This window comes from Colobus angolensis, unplaced genomic scaffold, assembly GCF_000951035.1.
Source record: "Colobus angolensis palliatus isolate OR3802 unplaced genomic scaffold, Cang.pa_1.0 Scaffold28, whole genome shotgun sequence".
Classification (NCBI taxonomy): Eukaryota; Metazoa; Chordata; class Mammalia; order Primates; family Cercopithecidae; genus Colobus; species Colobus angolensis.
In genome coordinates this window covers 8,110,775-8,118,010 of record NW_012116043.1, presented here as the reverse complement: position 1 = coordinate 8,118,010, position 7,236 = coordinate 8,110,775, and positions in this window count along the sequence as shown.

The window sequence follows — 7,236 nt, the reverse complement described above, 5'->3', positions numbered from 1 at the left end:
TATCCCCACCTCTCCATATCCCCACCTCTCCATATCCCCACCTCTCCTTATCCCCACCTTTCCATATTCAAGCCTTAGAACCCCACACTTCCCTGACTGAAACCAGCCAAGAAAGGGTCAAAGCAGGAAGCTTAGGCGGCCAACACCCCTTCTCCCCATTCCTGCTGGGGGTCTCAGTGCCACACAAGCCCCTCCCTCCCAACTCACCTTCTATTCCTTCCCCCATCCCTACCTTAATCCATCCCGTGTAATCCAGTGACAACCCTTGTTGACAAGCCCTTTGCTGTTCACCTTCACATCCATCCTGAATTCAACACCTTTTATTCCTGGGCATCATAACTCTGACCCCTGGAAGGGTGCCCATCCCCCTCTTGTTAGCCCTCCTTCCCTCCCCCAACCCCAACCACCATGCAGAGAAGAAAGTGAGAGACTTACAGTAATGGTTTCCTTGGGGACCTTCTGGGAACGCCCAGCAGGTATATCCTGCCACCCTGTGAGCATAACACTAGAAACAAACTTGCTTTTTCCTGTTTGTGTCCCCTACTGTGCCCCACAGTTTCTCAGCATCCCCTGGACTGGGGACTGGGGGGCAACCCACACAAGGCATTTCTTACCATTCCAACACAAAAATATTCCAGTTTGTGTCGTAGGAGAGACACAGATGAGGGTGAGCAGGTAGCCTCTGCAGTATTAGGGAGCTGACTCTTCTTAGGTCTGAACTTAAAAAGGGTCATTGGAGAGGTGCAGGGAGTAGGGATCTCCCAGTGTTCTGGATTTTGGTTTGTGTGCTGGTGCTGCTGGGCAGATGAGCTTGAAGGATAGGAAATGGGTCCTTTCCGGCAGTGGCAACCTACCCACGAGAATGAGAACGTGCCCCTCGAAACGGATCTCCATCATCTCTCTCCAGAAAAGAAGAGAAAACACAAGAAGAACGCCTGGTGCAGAGTCCTGATTCCTACTTCATGGATGTGACATGCCCAGGATGCTATAAAATCACCATGGTCTTTAGCCATGCACAAACGGTAGTTTTGTGAGTTGCCTGCTTCACTGTTCTCTGCCAGCCTACAGGAGGGAAAGGTAGGCTACAGAAGGATGTTCCTTCAGGAGGAAGCAGCACTCAAAGCACTCTGAATCAAGATGAGTGGGAAACCATCTCAATAAACAAATTTTGGATCAAAAAAAAAAAAAAGGAAATGGGTAAGGGCATCTGTTCAGAGTCCGCCAAGGCTGTGTAAGAAGTAGCTTGCGATAGGATCCATGTATTAGCATCTTCATTCAGGACCTCCGAGAAGGAAGCGTCTATCTCTTTTGGTCAGTAGCTTGTTAGTATCACAGTAACATGGGTTAGACTTAGACAAGTTCTCTTTCAGTGCAGGTTTATCTCAGTTGCGCAGCTTCAGTCCGTTTTGTTCACGGTAGGGGCCACAAGTCCTTCTATGGGTAGCCCTCACAGGACAATGCAGTTGTAAATGCATGATCCTCACAGTAAATTGAGGATCTCAGTGGTATTAAGGAAAAATGATCTTTAGAGCAACTGACCCAGACTTCAGAATTAAGAGATTAGAGGATGTGGTTCCAGCTCTTTTTCTCTGGTACTACACATACAGAACATCACTCAGAGAATAAAAGAAGAATTTGCTTTATAGTTTTTAAAAAATCCTCTTGAGAAAGACAGTGGGTAAATGATATTATGCAACTTGGCACGTATTTACTGAACATCTTCTATGTACTAGACATTGTCCTAGGTGCTGTAGTCCCAGCAGCTGCCTTTGTAAAGCTTGCATTCTAGAGATGAGTCATATAAGTGAATGAATGAATGAGTGAATGAATAAACAATAGATAAATAAATGGCGTGTTCAATTAGATGTTGTAAGTGCCACAGAGAAGGAAGGGTGATAGGGAGGGTGGGTACCATGGGGAAGAAGGTGAAATGCAATCATATGTGTGTGTGTGTGTATATATATATATATAATATATATAATATATATATATTTGTTTGTTTGTTTGTTTGTTTTTGAGATGGAGTCTTGCTCTGTCGCCCAGGCTGGAGTGCAGTGGCGTGATCTCGGCTCACTGCAATCTCTGCCTCTTGGATTCAAGCAATTCTCCTGCCTCAGCCTCCCCAGTAACTGGGATTACAGGCATCCACCACCACTCCTGACTAATTTTTTGTATTTTTAGTAGAGATGGGGTTTCGCCGTGTTGGCCAGGCTGGTCTTGAACGCCTGACCTCAGGTTATCTGCCCACCTCTGCCCTTGAAAGTGTTGGGATTACAGGCGTGAACCTGAGATGCAATTTTAAATCAACAACATTCTCATGGGGAGGGTGATGTTTTGGCAAAGACTTGAAGGAGATGAGGTAAATGAGTCTACTCTATGATACAAAACTCATTTAAGCAGAATGTCTGCGTCTCTTAAGTGCAATGATAATCAACTTTCATATTTCGACTTTCACTACTCTAAAACTGTAGGTCAAGTGGACTCAGGGTAGATGGGGGCTCATAAAATGGCAGTTTTTGAACAAACACCTCTATCAGATGAGGAGGCTGAGAGCTGAGGGTTTTCCAGGGCCACTCTTGGAGAAACACAGCTTTAAGATCTATTGAAGGGCCTTTGAGAATGACAACAACAAAATTAAAGATTAAATTATAGTCCATATGGTTTTAGTGTGCAGAGTATTTCAGTGTTCTCATTCTTTGAAAATGCAATATTGGCTGGGCGCAGTGACTCTTGCCTGTAATCCCAGCACTTTGGGAGGCCAAGGTAGGTGGATCACAAGGTCAGGAGTTCAAGACCATCTGGCCAACATAGTGAAACCCCGTCTCTACAGAAAATACAAAAATTAGCCTGGCATGGTGGTGCACGCCTGTCATCCCAGCTACTCGGGAGGCTGAGGCAGGAGAATTGGTTGAACTTGGGAGATGGAGGTTAAAGAGAGCCAAGATCGCACCACTGCACTCCAGCCTGGGTGACAGAGTAAGACTCCGTCTCAGAAAAAAGAACGAAAGAAAATGCAATATCCAAGCAAAGCTCTGAATTACCTGGAACATCCCATTTCTTGTCCATGCAAGACAAGGAAAATTTACTGTAAGCCGATTAAGAGCCATGCATTTATAATCAGTCCATTTTACAAACTTCCCCTACTTAAAATATACATATATATATATATATATACTTTATTTATTTATTTATGGTTTTGAGACAGAGTCTTGCTCTGTCGCCCAGGCTGGAGTGCAGTGGCATGATCTCAGCTCACTGCAAGCTCCACCTCCCAGGTTCACGCCATTCTCCTGCCTCAGCCTCTTGAGTAGCTGGGACTACACATGCTTGCTACCGTGCCCAGCTAATTTTTTTTTGTATTTTTCGTGGAGACGGGGTTTCACTATGTTAGCCAGGATGGTCTTGATCTCCTGACCTCGTGATCCGCCCGCCTTGGCCTCCCAAAGTGCTGGGATTACAGGTGTGAGTCACAGCGCCCGGCCTTTCTTTTTTTGAGACAGGGTCTCACTCTGTTGCCCAGGCTGGAGTGTGGTGGCACAATGAGGGTTCATCGTAGCTTCAACCTCCTGGGCTCAAGCAGTCTTCCCATCGCAGCCTCCCAAGTATCTGGGACTACACATGCACGCCACCATGCCCAGCTAATTTTTGTTTTGTTTTGTTTTGCAGAACACAGTCTCACTATATTGCCCAGGCTGCTCTCAAGCTCCTGGACTCAAGCAATCCTCCACCACCACGGCCTCCCAAAGTGCTGGGATTACAATGTAAGCCACTATGCCCAGTCTAAAAAGTAGACTTTATTTTTATTGATGAGAAGGTACAGAGATTTCCCCATACCCACTGCCCCCACGTGTGTGTAACCTTTCCCACTGTCAACATCCCCCACCAGAGTGGTACATTTGTTACAACTGGTGAACCTATACTGACACATTGTTATCACCCAGAGTCCATAGTTTAGAGTTCACTCTTGGTTTTGTACATTCTATGGGTTTGGGCAAATGCATAAGGACATGTATCTCCCATTATACTGTCATACAGAGTAGTTTCACTGTCCTAAACATTCTCTGTGCTCCACCTATTTGTTCTTCTCTCCCCCAACGCCTGACAACCCCGATCTTGATCCATAGTTTTCTCTTTTCAAGAATGTCATATAGGCTGGGCGCAGTGGCTCACGCCTATAATCCCAGTACTTTGGGAGGCTGAGGCGGGCGGATCACGAGGTCAGGAGATTGAGAACATCCTGGCTAATGTGGTGAAACCCTGTCTCTACTAAAAATACAAAAAATTAGCCAGGTTTGGTGGCGGGCACCTGTGGTCCCAGCTACTGGGGAGACCGAGGCAGAAGAATGGCGTGAACCTGGGAGGCGGAGCTTGCAGTGAGCCAAGATCGCACTACCGCACTGCAGCCTGGGACAGAGCAAGACTCCGTCTCAAGAAAAAAAAAAAAAAGAAAAGAATGTCATATAGTTGGAATCACATGGTATGTCGCCATTTCAGATTGGCTTCTTTCACTTACTAACACACAGTTAAGATTCCTCCATGGTGCCTTTTTTTGTGTGTGGGTTTCATTTTTTTGTTTCTTGGGTTTTTTTTGTTTGTTTGAGACAAGGTTTCACTCTGTCGCCCAGGCTGGAATGCAGTGGCATGATCAGGCTCACTGCAGCCTCAGCTTCTCAGGCTCAAGCGATCCTCCCACCTCAGCCTCCCAAACAGCTGGGACTACAGAATAGTTGGGACTACAGGCACACACCACCACCCCTGGCTAATTTTTGTATTTTTTGTGGAGACAGGGTTGCACCATGTTGCCCAGGCTGGTCTGGAACTCCTAGCTTCAAGTGATCCACCTGCCTCAGTCTCTCAAAGTGCTGGGATTACAGGTGTGAGCCACCTTGCCTGGCCCCCTCTATGTCTTTTCATAGCTTGATAGCTCATCTGTTTTTAGTGCTGAATAATAGTTTGTGCTCTAGATGTACCCCAGTTTATGCATCCCTTCACCTCCTGAAAGACATCTTGGTTGCTTTTAAGATTTGGCAATTATGAATAAAGCTCAGGTTTTTGCGTGGACATAGGTCTTCAGTCCCTCACTTTTTCGTCCTAATTTTTCTGTTTTGTTTTTTTTTTTTTTCTTCTCTCAAATTTCTGGACTTAACCAGAAGACTATCAGCTGGAGTAATGAGAGCACTTGACCGAGAGTCCAAAGATCCATATGCTGGTCTTGGGACTACCACTGTTTCTGGTTGGGTGGTTCTAGGGATATACCACTTAGCCTTCTGAGCTTCCATTTACTTTCAGAGTTGCTGCAAGACTTAAGTGAGATCATGTATTTGAAAGCACCTTAGACACTCTAAAGCACTATGGGAAAGTAAAGGTAGTCCATCAAAAGTGCTGTGGGGGTGTCAGGTGTGCTGACTCACGCTTGTAATCCTAGCACTTTGGAAGGCTGAGGTGGACGGATCACTTGAGGTCAGGAGTTTGAGACCAGCCTGGACAAAATGGCAAAACCCCGTCTCTACCAAAAATACAAAAATTGACAAGACGTGGTGGCACATGCCTGTAATCCTAGCTACCGGGGAGGCTGAGGTGGGAGAATTGCTTGAACCCAGGAGGCAGAGGCTGTAGCGAGCCGCGATCTTGCCACTGTACTCCCTCCTGGGCAACAGAGTGAGACTCCATCTCAAAACAAAAGAACAAAAGGCAGCACGATGGGAAGGTAAGGATAGAGCTGTCTATCAACTCTATACAATGGAATATTATTTGGCCATAAAAAGGAATGTGTTACTGGTACATTTTACAACACACATGAACCTTGAAGACATTTTACTCAGTGAAAGGAGCCAGAAACAAAAGGCCACATATTTCATGATTCCATTTACATGAGATGTCCACAATAGGCAAATCCACAGAAACAGGAAGTAAACAGTGTCTGCCTAGAGCTTGGAGTGTGAGGGAAGACATGGGGAAGTGGGGAGTGACTGCCAATGGGTCCAGGTTTCTTTCGGGAGTGATAAAAATGTTCTAAAATTAGTTATAGTGATGGTTACACAATTCTGTGAATATATTTTAAATGTTGAATTATATACTTTAAGTGGGTAAATTGGATGGCATGTGAATTATATCTCTATAAAGCTGTTACCAAAAAAAAAAAAGAAAGAAAAACATTTACCTAGTTTGAACCTTTCCCTGATTTCATTGCCTGTCCATGGAAATGAATTGCCCCTCTTTTCTCCCCTAACACTTTGCTTTCACCTTTATTGTTATTATTATCTAGAAATTATTAAACGCTTTCCACATCCTAGACATGGTACTAAGCATTTTACACTTTGCAGGGATTTTCCCATTTCATTCTCCCAGCAATTCTACAAGGTAGAAACTACTATGTTTTTATTTTTCTAACCAAGAAAACAAGCCTTAGAGAAGTTAAGTAATTTATCCGAAGTCACATACAGATACTCCTCTATTTACAATGAAGCTACATCCCAGGCCGGGCGTGGTGGCTCAAGCCTGTAATCCCAGCACTTTGGGAGGCCGAGGCGGGCGGATCACAAGGTCAGGAGATCGAGACCATCCTGGCTAACACGGTGAAACCCCATCTCTACTAAAAAAAATACAAAAAACTAGCCGGGTGAGGTGGCGGGCGCCTGTAGTCCCAGCTACTCAGGAGGCTGAGGCAGGAGAATGGTGTGAACCCGGGAGGCGGAGCTTGCAGTGAGCTGAGATCCGGCCACTGCACTCCAGCTTGGGCGACAGAGCGAGACTACATCTCAAAAAAAAAAAAAAAAAAAAGGCCATGCTTGGTGGCTCACACCTGTAATCCCAGAACTTTGGGAGGCTGAGGTAGGAGGATTGCTTGAGTCTAGGAGTTTGAGACCAGCCTGCGCAACATGGTGAAATCCCATCTCTACTAAAAATAGAAAACATTAGCCAGGAGGGGTGGCACGTGCTTGTAGTCCCAGCTGAGGGGGAGGCTGAGGTGGGAGGATGGCTTGAGCTCAGGAAGTCAAGGCTGCAGTGAGCCATGATCATACCGCTGTATTCCAGCCTGGGTGAAGGGAGTAAGACTGTCTCAAACAACAACAACAACACAAAAAGCCAAGTGTGGTGGCACACCCTGTAGTCCCAGCTACCCTGGAGGCTGAGGCATGAGGTGAGCCTAGAAGGTTGAAGCTGCAGTGAACCGTGACTGTGCCACTGTATTCCAGTCTGGGCAACAGAGTGAAATCCTGTCTCAAAAGAAAAAAG